Source organism: Serinus canaria, chromosome 4, assembly GCF_022539315.1.
Source record: "Serinus canaria isolate serCan28SL12 chromosome 4, serCan2020, whole genome shotgun sequence".
Classification (NCBI taxonomy): Eukaryota; Metazoa; Chordata; class Aves; order Passeriformes; family Fringillidae; genus Serinus; species Serinus canaria.
The window spans coordinates 20,841,256-20,856,078 of NC_066317.1; the positions used below are offsets into that span (position 1 = coordinate 20,841,256).

General features: G+C 42.5%; 1 protein-coding gene across 2 annotated transcripts in view; it reads left to right on the plus strand.

Moving 5' to 3' along the window:
• Positions 1-14,823, plus strand: part of BMPR1B (bone morphogenetic protein receptor type 1B) — a 231,757-nt gene that overhangs the window by 149,507 nt on the left and 67,427 nt on the right. The window contains exon 1 of one of the 2 annotated variants that reach the window (XM_050973467.1): positions 8,507-8,558. The exons of the other annotated variant lie outside the window; for it this stretch is intronic. The gene's annotated coding sequence lies outside the window, so the exon portion shown is untranslated. Of the gene's footprint in view, positions 1-8,506; positions 8,559-14,823 lie in introns of those variants that run through there. 2 annotated transcript variants of the gene reach the window in all.

A 14,823-nucleotide genomic window follows, 5' to 3' on the forward strand; every position in this document is an offset into this window, starting at 1 on the left:
CCAAGAGACTCTAGCGTAATTTAATTGCTGAAACACCTCATGGTATAAAAGTATTATTATTATTATTATTATTATTATTATTATTATTATTATTATTATTATTATTATTATTATTATTATTATTATAAACTCATTAGTATAATTTTTCTCAGTTACAAGAGCCCTGAAAAAATAGTGTGAAATGATTAAGAGAATTTTTTGAGGGTAATTGCAGGTCTCTTCATGCACTCCTCCCCTCTGTACCATATCATCCCACCAAACCATCCCATCTCTTTGGGGCCTCCTCTTCTGTCCTCTTGCAGCTCATTCTTTGGCATATTGAGGGAAAGGAGAAACAGAGATTTGTGAGGCACGCTGCTCCTGCCACCAGGAAGGCAGTAATAAACTACTCAAAGTGGTTTTGGGTATGTTAGCCTTTGCAGGAGAGAGTGACTTCAGGGAAAGTAAAAGTAATTATTTAAATTAGTTTAAATCAGAAAGAATTGAGCTAAACTGCAAAAGATTTGCTAAACTTGATAAAAGCATGCAGGTTAAAGTATTTTTGGCAAGTGCACATTGTCAAATACAAAATTATATTTCCAGACTGTTGAAATAAATCTGAGTACAAGAAATATCCTTCTTTTCATCTTGAACAAGTCAAAGTAATCTTTCTGCAGTGAAAAAAGTGAATGAGACATTTTACTCCAAACAAGAGATAGAGCTGATTTCTGACAGTGACTGTCAGTTAGTGTCACACCCTCCAAGAACACTGCGTTTGCATCAGGACACCTCAGCTATAAAAAGGTGTAGCATGAATAGATGGGTGATAAAATATGAGATGAACCATCTCCATGAGGAACAAACAACTTAAAATTTGGGGGATGGTTAGAGAGGACTTCAATAAGAGGAGACAGAAAACAGAAAATAAAATAATCCATATAAAAAGAAGAAGCAAATTGAATTCTTCCATTTAACCTTTACATAATAAAAGACAGGAGACATCCCAATGAAATTAAAAAGCAATGCGTTTAAAAATTAATAAAAAGCAAATACCTTTTATTGGAGACAGGAATATGGACAAACTGAGCTATTGCTCTGATCTGATGTGTCAGCACAGAGATTGCTGAATTATGTGACCTTTTGAGGAAGCCTTTAGTTTCTGTAGCTGGGTACAGTTCTGTTTTTGCCACAGTCTGAGACATCTGGCCAGAAGCCAGCCCTGGCTCAGCAGCAGGGTGGTGCAGATGCTGTGGCAGTGGTAGTTGTGGTAGATACATAGCTGTGAGGTGGCTGTGTGGCTCCCACCTTGTGAGGACAACTTCCAGGTTCTCATTGCAAGATCAGGCAGTATATCACAGAATCACAGAATTTCTAGGTTGGAAGGGACCTTTAAGATCATCGAGTCCAACCCATGTTCTAACAGCTCAACTAGGTCATGGCACTAAGTGCCACATCCAGTCTTTTTTTGAACACATCCAGGGATGGTGACTCCACCACCTCCCTGGGCAGATGATTCCAGTATTTGCTCACTCTTTCTGTGAAAAACTTCCTCCTTAAATCTAGCCTGTATCTCGCTTGGTGCAGTTTGAGACTGTGTCCTCTTATTCTGTCTGTTGTTGCCCAGAGAAAGAGACTGACCCCCAGCTCACCACAGCCACCCTTCAGGAAGCTGAAGAGAGTGACAAGGTCACCTCTGAGTCTCCTTTTCTCCAGGCTAAACAATCCCAGCTCTCTCAGTCGCTCCTCATACGGTTTGTGTTCCAAGCCCCTCACCAGCCTTGTTGCTCTCCTTTGGACACGCTCAAGCATCTCAATGTCCCTCCTTAACTGAGGGGCCCAGAATTGGACACAATACTCAAGGTGTGGCCTCACCAGGGCCAAGTACAGGGGAAGAATGACCTCCCTGCTCCTGCTGGCCACACCATTCCTGATACTGGCCAGGATGCCATTGGCCTTCTTGGCCACCTGGGCACACTGTTGGCTCATGTTCAGCCGACTGTCAACCAGCACCCCCAGGTCCCTTTCCACCTGAGCACTGTCCAGCCACACCGTCCCCAGCCTATAACGTTGCAGGGGGTTATTGTGGCCAAAGTGCAGGACTCGGCACTTGGACTTATTGAACTTCATCCCATTAGATTCTGCCCATCCATCCAACCGTTCCAAGTCCCTCTGCAAAGCCCTCCGTTCCTCTAACAGTTCAACACACGCTCCCAGCTTAGTGTCATCTGCAAATTTACTAATGAAAGACTCTAAACCCTCGTCCATATCATCAATAAAAATATTAAACAAAACTGGCCCCAGCACAGACCCCTGAGGGACACCACTGGTGACAAAACCCCTATAAATATTGGTTTCTGGGTTATTGGGTCAAACACGTGCAAGCTCCATTACCTTTACTTTTATGATGTTGGTTCCTTACCCAAATAAAGTCAGCCCAACAAGGAGCTTTAGTAAAGCTAAAGGTACAATCTTCCCTCCCACATTTGGATTTTGATCCGGCTTGTCAGAGTTACGAGCTTTTATTCATATCATAGAATAACACATAGGTAATGACATTTGAAACCAACAAATGAACATCCATGTGTGTGTGTGTTTGTGTGTATGCTTATACTGATAGAACAAAAGTCATTTCTTTTCATCAAAATATTATAAGTTTTAAAGGCCAGTTTTTAACCAAGGGGGAAAAAAAAGCCATGGACTCAATCATATTAGTCTGGGTAGGCCTTCTTACTGGGATGATTATTTTTTAAACTTTGTGATCTGAATGCTGTGTAGCCGAAATCTTTCAAAGGAACCCTTCAGTTAAGACTGAACACGGCTTTATAGACTGGACACTTGGACCTGAACCTCAGCCCTTAGCATACCATATCCTGATCCTGATCGCCACATGTGATGAGATGGATGGTTTGCTGCTGGTATTTTAAAAAGAAACTGGCTCAACACGTGATGCACAGCCACAGAAGGTCCTCACTAGAATATATACCTCCCAAAGGCAGTGAGTGTCTGTGCTACTGCTGGGAAGGGCTTCAATGAATTCCCAGGGAAACTGGGAGTGGATTTCTCCATGCTATCATCATAGGTATCGTGTCTGAAAACCACATCCTTCTAAATATAGTTTTCCTGTGGTTTAATCCAAAGCTCTTTTCACCTCTCTTGGCAGTGTGCTGCTCCTTTTTCTCAAGGGTCAGTCACTTTTGGTATATAACTAAGAAATAAGTGGCCCTAAATTGGAAGGAAAAAAGCCTCAACCAACCATCTCTGGAAAACCAGCAGAACCTCCCCATGATGCATCATACTGTGAACTGATCTCCTAAACTGCAGCAACAAACCCTCCCTCATTAAAAGCATCTAAAACTGAAAAGAGAAAACACACTGAACTCTTCAGGGCATCCTGTCCAGGGCTTTGGTTGAGGAGTATTTGCATTTTTTACTTATTTACTTCAAGTCACATGAGAAGAATGCCTTAGCTTACTGTTTCTGTTGGAGTAGCCAGCTGTAGAAGAAAGTAAGTTTACATGGCCCAAATAAGTATCAGAGATAAAAAGCATGATCTAGGAAAGCAAATCATACTTTGTTTTGAGAGCAGTAATTTCATGTAGTCTACATATATGGGGAATAAAAGGTGTTTGAGAGCCAGGTATGGTGGCTTATTTGGGCAGTTTGTCTGTTTCCATGAAAGTCTGCAGACTGCAGAGTCAGTTTTATCTGCAAGGATGATACTGCATGAGAATTTAGACTTTAAAAATTAAGAGAGGCCCCACTAGTAAATACATTTTGGAGAAGCACATTAATCACCTGCCTGTGCTCTTATTCCCTCCCAACTCTGACAATTTCAAATGAACATGCAGAAAAAAGCAGGTGGTTTATAAAACCAGGTGTAGTTCTTGTGAAATTGGGAAAGATGTGTCAGTCATTACAGAGGTATCAGTCATTACAACAGATGACCTGTTTTAGTCGTCAGTGATGGTTCTAGTTTGTTCTTTACAAAAGCACATGTTAATTTGTGGTAATGAGTATAAGTATTTGCGGAGGGTGAACAATAGATTCATGAATTCTTAGGGAAGTGATTTGACTGAAGGTATGTTTTGAAGGCACTGTGGTTTTGGGAATAATTTTAAGAAGCCAGTTTGGGTTTGTAGATATGGGGCAACTAAGAGACAGAAGAGCTTTGGTTGTTTGGCTTTTATTTAATGGGCCTGGCAAGCCTTTTGTTCACTTCCCCTCCTCCCGACAGTCTACACACAGTCCACCCCAATTTGTTAAAGACGAATTGTTGCCCGTGGTAACTGCAGAGAATTTGTTGAAAAGAACAGTTTTAGAAGACAATGGGCCCCAAATATACTGTGGCACAGCTTTAAACTTTATTAAGTCTGTCTTGGACTACCCTCTCCTCTCCCGAGTTAAGGGAAGAAAAGTTTGGCAGCCTCCACGCTGTGAGCGTGATTGATGCCCAGAACATCTGAAGGACTTTTGTGTCCACATGCTCTCTATGAGTGCATAATGTGTGAATGCTCAAATAAGGTCAGCCCTTATCAGATGTAATCTAGGCCTGAAAGCAGATCAACAGTGACAGTCATACCCCATAAGTGAGAACACAAATCATCCTTGCGTGCTTCGGACAAGTTATGGGATTTTCTCCCTCGCTGCTGTTTTACCCTTTCCAAATGGGGTGTGTGTATGTCAGAGGAGAGGGGAAACTTTGGCAGATCTCTGGGGAAGAAAAGAAAAGAGAGACAAAACCCAGAGGAATACGTGCCTGGAATACTGGATGGGACCCTCAGCTGGGCCACAAGGGCAAGGGGACTGTGCAAGGCAGTGGCTGACACTGCACAGGGGCTGGAGTGTGCAGCTTCTCTCAGGCTGCTGGGGGAGCGTCCCCACTGGTAGAGTGGGGCAAGAGGCAGGAAAATTGGGTAAAAGAGGTTCAATTCACATCTCCAGTACCTTTTAAGAGTCTTTTCAGAGATTTCTAAGCATGTCACAGCTTTTGTTGTCTGCCTGTCCCTGGGATTGAATGCTTCAATTTTTCAAAGTGGAGTGAAAACATCTTTTTTATTCTTTTTGAGTTTGTGCTCCATGGAGGGGGATGCTGTGTTTCACCACAGAGTGAAAAAAGATGGTAGAAAATAATGCCTTAAAGAATTCATTTCTGCCAGCTTTCCTGGAGAAAGCAGATGTAAGTGGGTTTCATCTGAAGGAAGAGCCTCCCATTTGTGAATATTACTGTAGTTTAAGCACTGGATTGCTTTTTATCTAGGAAAACAAAGAGAGCAGCAATGAAATGTTGTTAATTTAGACTTTTTGATTTGTGCTTCTGCTTAGAAAAGGATTTTAATGGGCAAAGAGCTTTCACAGAACACAAAATATATAGGGAAATAGCATAATTAGCAGGAAGAAATAAAAGATACTGTTACATCATTGACAACATTAACAACTATGGAAACAATGATGTCATCCTCTAAGATGGGAATTTTTTTTCCCACACTTATGATGACTTGAAAAATTTCTTTTCGTTTTTAGAAATATAATGTCCCTCTCAGGACAATAATTTGCAATACTTTTGCTTGCTTTTGCACTCTTTTTATGGAAGTGTATATAGTAGTGTCTTCCCTGGGATTGAGGGGAAGATCCATGAACACTGACAGCCTGCCTACAGACCTTGTAATTACACCACGTTATTGCTTGCTTCATTGATTTATTTTGCTTTGTACTTTAACAGTAACAGGAGTGTCCAGCTCCTCGGGTAAAAGGCACAATAAAAAAGATCCCTTAGTTGCACCTCACACCTTGAACTCTGAACAGAAACACGAGACCCCTTTCTTCCCTTCCTTGTGCTGTCACCTCTGCTCTGTGGCATGGGACCGTGTTTTTCACAGTAAGGTGTGAAACTCTGGCATACTAGACAGGAGATGAAACCTCTTCTGTCATCAAGTTCATGACAATGGTGTCCTGAGCTACCATATTATGTTTCCTCACCACCTTGTTTCTCTTCAAAAAGTGATCAAGGTGTGTCTTAAAGTAATTTATGCTTTCTTTTTGGCCACTGTCCCAAAGAAGAGTATCACCTGATATCCATATACCCACTATGGGTGTGCAAAGAACCACCCAATTTACAGATAGACATCACTGACTCTGAGTCTAAGACTCCTCCTGCCACCCACACCCTAACAAACACCTGTTGGGCACTGATTTTAAGCACTTGCTTCAGTCTGCACAAGAAATTCCTTTCCTTGATGCATTGATTCTGCTGACATCCTAAAAGCATTTCGGTTGGATTCCCCATATTTTCAATGGCAATTTTTTCAGATTCAGACATTTGCTGCTCTGAATTCATCTAAGTCCTTTAAGGTCACACAGCTGAGGCTTGTGGTGCCCGTCCCAAGTGTCCAAAACAGGGATATTCTTCTATCTTGCAGTCCAAAAGGTCATAGGAGTGACATCCTGTGTTTGATGGGGAGGAATGGTCTGCTCTGTAGTGTTCAATGTGTGATATGTGGCAACTTGGGATTTTTAATTTTACTAACAAGTATTTTAAATGTTGTCAGCAGATGACAAAGCATTATTTCAACACGTTTTTGTATGGGACTTTGGGAAGGAAATGCCCAGCATGCCATGGTCTTTTTGAAGACCACGTGTAGATTAAATAGGAATTTTAAAACTAAGGTAGTTTTTCCCATGAAAACTGGTCTGCATGGAGTGAATCTGTAATTAGGTCTCCTTTAAGAAAATAAATTGTTTAGATACTTTTCTTGTGTTACTTTCTTGCCATATATTGCAATGAAAATGTGAGAAAGACTGAAAAATTTCATTGACAGAATGATTATATTGACACAAACAATGTATTCCATAATGTGTATAGAAATTAATATCTGTGTTGCAGTTGCATTGTTAGTTGGTGTAGTAATCAAACAGGTAATAAGAGTTTTAAACAAAAGGATGAGGGAAAAAAAAATCCACTAATCACTAGAAAGATGAGAGCAATGCTCATCATATTTATAATATCTATTGATATATTTATTTATATTTATATTATGATATTATGGTTTATGAATGCTTTGGGCAAATTACTCTCAGTCAAACAAAAGTGAATTTTATTCTGTTATTACTAATTGTAATACTGTAGTACTAATTGTAATTGTAATATTACTGTTTGAGAGCTGCTAGGTGGCCACTTCAAAGATTTCCACTTTGTTAAGCATCATCAAAGATGTTGATCCTTCCCAGAAAGTTTCAGGGGGATTTTTTTAAAGCAAAAGACCATTTAAAGAGTGGAAGTAGAATTCACCCACTCAGATGCCAGGCTTCTATAAGCTACAGCTGTCCAGTATCAGTGCCAAACTGACCAAACATTGTTGCAAATGACCTGACTGCTCAAAGACCCTACTTTTCCCATTCTTATAGACAAAATTTTTAGTGCTGTCATTCATTTTTACTATACATCAATACAGAGTTTAATTTTTTGGGTTTTTTTTTTTTTTTTTTTTTTTTTTTTTTTGGGTTTTTTTTTTTTTTGTTTTTTTTGCTTAGTGGTAGTTGGGAGCATCTTTCTATTATGGTACATCAGTTTTTACATTTTCCTATTATAATGCTGTATTTGAAAGTGTTTTAAGGATCTCACCTGTGTTTTGCTCAAGAACATAGACCACATACTTCTACTACTCGATGACACAACAGTTGCTTAAAGCACTTGTTCCTGTCATAAGGGGCAGATGTGTAGATAGCTCAAAAGCTGTGTGGATGTGGCACTAGGGGATGTGGTTTAGTGGTGAACATGGTGGTGCTAGGTTAACTGTTGACTCGCTTGTCTTATAGGTCTCCGAACTTAAAGTGATTCTGTGATTCTGTGAGTTTGCATCCATTGAAGACCTGCTGATGCAGAGGTCTATAAACCCTAGCCATAGATGAGGTGACTTTGTTTTAGTGCGCCCGGCGGAGGAGGGAAACAACTGCTGTGCGTGTGTAACTCGGAGGGGTGAGGTTAAATCCCTATGCACGGCTGATTCACTAACAGGCTTATAGGGAAATCCTGCACTTCGCAGATACCGAAGCGGCTCATTTAGTCCCTGAATGATGACACCGGCTCTGGGGGTGTCCGCAGCAGCTGTCCGGCGACAGGCCGCAGGGAGGGAGCCCGTTCTGAAGCCGCGCCGGGCAGGAACGGAGGTCCCGGTTCCTCCTGGCTCCCGGCTGCCATCGGCTGCTCCCGGCGAGCGCTTTCTGCGCGGGGCAGGGTCGCGGTCCGGAGGGTTCCCCGGCCAGAGGAAGCGTTTGATGTGCGGAAGCCCGAAGGCGTTTGGCGGGACGGCTCCGGCTTCCTTGCGAGGCTGGGGCTGTGCCGGGGCCGGGCGGGCCCGGGGGTGCCTCTCCCGGCAGCGACCGCCCCGGCTGTGCCTTTGTGCCGCCCGGCGGGAGGGGCTCCCCGCTATCCCCCCGGGCCCACCGCCGGCCCTGCCCCGCCTGCAGGAGCCGGCCGAGGGCAGGAGCCGCCGGAGGCGGGGGCGCGGCCAGGAGGCGGCCGGGGCGGAGCGGGGCCGGAGCCACGGCTCTCGCTGGGAGCTGGCGCTGGCTGCACGCCCGAGGTGAGCGGGGAGGGACGCACGGACCGAGGGGGGAGCGGGCGGCGGGAAGGTGCCCGCGGACGGGCGATGGGGGGAAGGATTTTAGCTCCGGGCTGCCGTCCTGGCCCTGCTGGGTACGGCGGTGCGGGCGATGCTCCGGAGGCGCCCGGCGTGCGGGGACAGCCGGCGCGATGGGGCGGCGGGAGCTGCTGCTCCCGCTGCCTCTCCCTTTCTGATAGTGCAACTTGGGGCGACTTGCACCGCTCAAATGAAAAAGTTTTAGAGAAGATTTGTTGTATTAAATCTGCCCTTAGAAATCTCGAACGTTTCAGGCTTATGCTCTTTGCAACTTTTGTCTGGTTGCCGCTTTTAACAGCGAGGGCTTTTTTATTAGTAGCGGTAGATTTAGGAAACGTTGTGCTGCTTTCGTAGGAAGGCTGAATTTGTTCATGTTTAAGTCTTAGCAGGAAAGCATCACGCTAATTGTAAGGGAAAATGCCGTATTTACCCACCAAGATGCAAAAATTTGACATGGCTAATAAGAAAAGGAAGCACTAATTAGCAGTAAACAGAGATTGCAGTAAGGCAGAATTGTGATTGACAGCAGAATCATAGCAGCTTTATTCATTATAGAGATGAAAATAAGGAGTGTATTAGAGGATTTGAAACGTACCTACAAACCTGCATTTGAAAACAACTTCTGGGCACAGTAAATGAGCTGATGTGGTTTTGGGACGGTTTTTTTTGGAATTTATAAATGTGTTTACAGTAGTGCTTCGTTCATGTACGGATGTTCTTTGGAAGAGCTATGAAATTACTGTCATTGAAGACTCATTTTTCTCTTAAACTTGGCGTCTCTTGAAAAGGGGTAAATAATTTAATGAAACAGTCCTGGATGTTTTGGCTTAGATGTTTTCATTATGAAGCATTTAGCTGACAAGCTGATAATCACATCTGAAAAGAGAAAAAAAATGCATGGCAAGGAAGTTTTTTTTCTTTTTCCCCATAAATTGGTTCTGTTAACTAACCAGGTAAATGCTGTGACTTCACCTACAGCCCTTCAGCATCAACTATGAGTTTTCCTGATGCTTGAGAAGGTTTTACTCTGGCTTCCTTAGTGAGATACACTAAAACTAAGGAGCAGAAGAAACTGCAGTGCCACTCGTGCAGTCCATTTGTCCTGGAAGCTTTCATGTGGTGGGAAGTGGGTGCAGTGTCCATGGGAACAGCTGGGCTTGGGAGGAGTGTGGTAGATGGCAGAGCAGGATTCTGGGCAGCAGCTGGTCTGCAGGAGCCCTAAGCAAGTGTGACAGTGTGTGCAGTTCAGAGTCAAGCTTGCAGTCCTTGCTCAGTCATTTTCTCCTTCCATCACAAAACTGCTGTACTGGTGTTTTTTTATCTAGTGTTTGACTCTGTTTTCAGCCATCACTGCAGAAGCTGTGTGTGAGGCTCAGGAGTGAGAATGCCACACAGCTGGGCATGGGTTGAACAAATTTATGGGCTTTGGGTGATATCGAAAAGCGAGTTTGAAACCATTAACTGGTACTGTTTCTCTAAGTGATACTTGTGTGACATGGAGGCTCTGGGCAAACTGCAGTCACACCTGACTGACCAGTCCTGGATATCTTTGCAGGGGCCCTGAGTATTCTGGCAGCACCCTCTGCTGCCGAAGTGGAGAGTGCAGCTGGGGCTGCATCAACTTCCCTGAAACCACGAGTCAGAAATGCACCTGAGCCTTATTAGGGTCTCTGTTCCCTTTTAAAAATGTGATGGCTGGATTCTTTGACAGTTTTCTTTGTGCATGATCCCTTGAAATCAAGGGGAGTCCTAGATTATCCTCAGAGTTATCCATACCAAAATAATGTGCTCCTAAAGATACTGAGAGTCTTGGTGCAATGATCCTCAAGGAAATAGTATGTATTCTGATTTAGGAGCATCTGCAAGGGGATTGGGCAGATCTGTGGAAGAAATGCAGTAGGCTGCTGAAAGATGTGCAGAGAAAACTTAGGCTGTCCAGAAGAAACCAAGATTTTTCCCTCTCTGAAGAATTTCAGGCACAAATATGAGCATGGAAAAAATATGTCAGAATAAAAAATCCTCAGCCACAGTGTCATATCAACAGTGTAATTAGAAGTGTCAGGAGGAGAGTCCCAGTAATTTGAAACCTATCTGCATCTGAGTTCACTGTTTGCATTTGAAACACATTCCCAACTTCCTGGCAGTCAGGAGTCAAAACCCTTCTTGGTTTTTGAGCACTTGTACAAACTTCTTTAGGAAATGCAACTAGTATCTTGTTCAGCACAGGGTTTTTTCTCTTCCCAGGGACTGAGTATTTCGTGTTTGCCAGCACTTCTCTGAGAGAGAGGCCTGTGCTGGGGAATCTTTGCCAGGGAGTGCCCAGTGGTTTCCCAAAGGTGCTTTCAGCAACTCCAGCCCAAAATCTTTCAGCAAATAAAGAAAGACAAAGTGATAGCAGTTGAAGCTGAGTGCTTGAGGATAATTTTAGGAGTTAAATCTGCAGGGAAAAAAACACCCAAACCCTTGGTAAGCGATGCATTTTAGAATTGTATTTATGTATTTATTTCTTTTTAATTAAAAAAAGAAAATCATGATGACACTTTGCTACCTTCTAACCTTTGGGTTTTGGGTCAGTTTCAAGGCCAGAAATAGTTATGAAAAGAGAGCTGAAGATGAAATTAAGTGGTCTCAGGCCAAGAACAAGATTTTCTAAAGCTTTATTAATTCTAGCTTTAATTTGCTTAGTAAATACATCTATTATTTATCCCCTCAAAGCTTCTGTTTCCTTGCAGGATGATCCCAGTGAGGACATGAATTTCTCGTCTGTGGAGTTTGCCTTTTGCCTGTACACATACCTGGGGAGATCCTGATGGTTCCACATGGTTACTAAAATCAGATATAGTTAGGTCATTAATGTAGTGACTGATTTGCACTAGATGCCAAGAGTTTATTTAATCCCTCTGATACTCATACATACTTTTACCAGCATTTGGCTTCCCTTCAGTGATGAGGAGACCACAGGTTTCTGGGTAATCATTTCCAGTGTCTCCTTATTTTCACCTCTAGAAGAATTAGTCTTAATTGTTAAATCAAAGACAACCCCTGGTTGGCTTTTTGCTAGTTCAAACCCAATTCTATTTGTCTGGTCTTGAATAACTCAGGTTACTTTTGCTGAACTTTGCTTTGCATTTTTTAGGCCCTCTGTATGCTCCTCAAAATGCAGAACTCAGACCTGAGTATTTCTTCATTTGTACAATCACTTTTGTGTGGGCATTGTTACAGTGGCTGAATATTGTGTTATTCTGCCTTAATAGCACCCCAGCTTCTCCCAAACATTTCTTCCATTTCTTAAGAACATTTTTGAGTGCTAGCCTCATCCTCCAGTTCACATGTGATCTTACTTGTCTTATGTCTGCAAGGCCTATGTTTTATCCTGGAGGGAATTGAAACGTTTTTGACATGGTTTGTTTGTGACCAGTGTTGGCTGCTGCTCATGTCTATCTGTTGGAGTATTTTTGGCTGAATTTAATCTTCTCTAAATTTAAGATCAAAGTGTAAGGAAGAAAAGCAGAGCAGTTCACTCAGACTGAACTGTGGCTCTTATGTTCAGGCTTTTGGGCTGAGCACTATTTTCTGCTTCTATCCTGCATTGCAGACTTACTGAGGGTAATTTTTCAGGCTGCAATTCCAACTTAAGAAGATTCTTCCTGAAGGAAATGTTCAAAAAATTGGTCAGAAAAGGCAATGTTTGAAAACTGAATCATAAATAATGTAGGCCAAAAGCTAATTTAACTGAATGGTTAGGAAAAAGTGCTTACTTGAGGCTCAATGATGCAACTTAGAGGGATGTACTGTCAAGGAAGCTGGTGACAAAAGCTCTTTTTAACAATCCTGCCTCTTTGTTTTAAAAACTCTATTTTATCCCATAATCTGAGCAAAGATCATCCCCCTCCCAAAAAAAGGAAAGAAAGAAATGTTTCATAAGAGGCTGAGCTTTGGGGCAAAATCGTAGTTTTGGCCTCAATCCTTTGCATCTGTCACTGCATAGCTGTATCAGTCCTATACATGGAATGAAATGTAAGCCATAACTTAGTGTAAAAATGGAGCTTTACAAAAATCCTGTGATTTTCCTGCCCATCTTACCCATGTGGGATGAAGGCAGGATATGGATTTGGCAGATTTTTCCATCTTCCTGTGCTACCACTGGTGGCATCCTGAGTGGTGGTACAAATGAGCATCTTTTAAATAGTCAAAAAGCTGACTGTGTTGCAGCCTTGTCCTAAAGTGATGTGGGGAAATCATAGAGAGTCTTTCTGAATGAAAGAGTGTAGCACTTGTGAAAAATAGGGGGGAGAAAGCCTGAGAAAACTGAGCAGGACCCAGTCATGTCTTTGAGGAGAAGCTTCTGCCTCTTGGTGTACCCCAGCCTCACACCCTGGGGTGACATGTCAGCCTTTATGATTAATGGATCCAAAGCCACAGAGACTCTGGGCAGAGGTAATTGTCAATTATTTTTGCAGTCTGGTAAATACATAAACCTGATGCAACGAAATTTTTGGTATAATTATTTGTTAGACAGTTCACTCACTGCTTAAGGGATTTAGCAGGCAATTCTGTACTTTGCAGTAATGCAAAAAAAAGTTCATGTTCACCTGCTGGTCTGGTTGTTGTCTGGAGAAGTGCCAGGCCTCCACATCCACCTCTGGCATTTGTTGCTCCTTGATCCATTTTTAACACTTGGAGACTTAGAGGTTAAAGTTGTGGGAATGAGGAGGTAGGACCTGGGAAGCATGAGGATAGGTAACCTTTGGGCTGTGTTACTTCAGAGGTAGCTGTGTGGTGTACTTGTACAGCATGCATTGAAAGTAATAATTTTTCAACTGTAAACTGATCCTAGTTACCATACAGGAAAATCCACTTAAAGTTTGAGCCCAGCTGTTAAATGCATAACCATGTCTGTGTTCATGAGGTTCAGACTGCAGCTGTTACATGGCATCCCTGGATATTCACCTCTCACTATTAATCAGCAGCAAAAGTAGCTTAAGGTGAGCATTACAGATGCTTGAAATCTCATCTCTTCTGCATCATACCTGGAGGGAAGACAGCAAACACTTGGGTCTTTCCTTCTTTTATTCCCTCCTTCCTTGTTTTTCAAGGAGATATGGTTCAGCTCAGGCCGTAAGAAATGTACTTTGTACCACTTGTTCTGAACTGGAGTTTATCACCCATCCTCACCTGGACAGAGATACTGGGTTTGAAGGCCTGGCAGGTTTTGCAGTGTGGCAGATGCTTCACTTCTGTGATTTTTGAATGCCTGTTGTTCCAGATTCATCACTAGGAAGCAGAATGCTTAAGTGGACTGAAACTAGATGTGCCGTGTGTTAGCCCAAATAACCATGAAGTGTTTAAGAGACCTGCGTGATTTTAAACTTAGATGGACTTTTTGAGACTCAGAGGACTGCTCTCTTCCTTGAGTAATTTGCATAAATGGAGACTTAATTCCTTTAAAAAATAAACAGGGCTAGTGTGTTAGTCTAGACTGTCCTTAATCTAGTCTACACAAGACTAAGGACAGTCTTGTCTTTTAACTAACCTGTACTTGCAGCTCTTCTATTTTCTAGCATTTGACACTGGAAACTGATTGTACTGGACATATTTTCTAATGCTGCTGATGTTTATGATGTTTATCAATGGAGTTACTGTGATATTGCAATGGCACTGGTCATCTCTCAGCAGATTTTGGGCTGTTGCTTCAGACACAGTGTATTCTTGTATGAAGTCAAAACGTGCACACTAAGCAAATGTATTGTTCTTCCTGTGCTGAAATGTGGCTTTGCATTGGCTTGGCAGTGTAAAAGGTACTCGAGCCATAGCATATAAACATTCCATGAAAAGGAAATAGGATATTCATTGCTCCTCTTTTGAAAGAGAGTTTGGGAAATGTAGCTTGCTGGGCTTCTTCAAATAAACTCCTGATCTCCTCTGGGACAGCTCTGCTGTCCTGGCTCATCCGGTGGCCCTGTAATGCACTCAGGAGGTGTTTAAGGAGCACAAGGGTGATGGGAAGTGTTAGATTTGTCTTTGTTCCTGCTTTGCTGAAGTTAATGACCTTCTGGTTCTGTTTTAAAAACATTCAGTGAGCTGCAGAGAGAAGTGCAGCCCCTTTATTACTAATCCACTGTATAAATATTAGCCTTTTGTACTAATTTTGCTTTGCTAAGAAGATCACATCTGTGAGTATTAGGTCATAGTTCTGTATTCAAAAGGA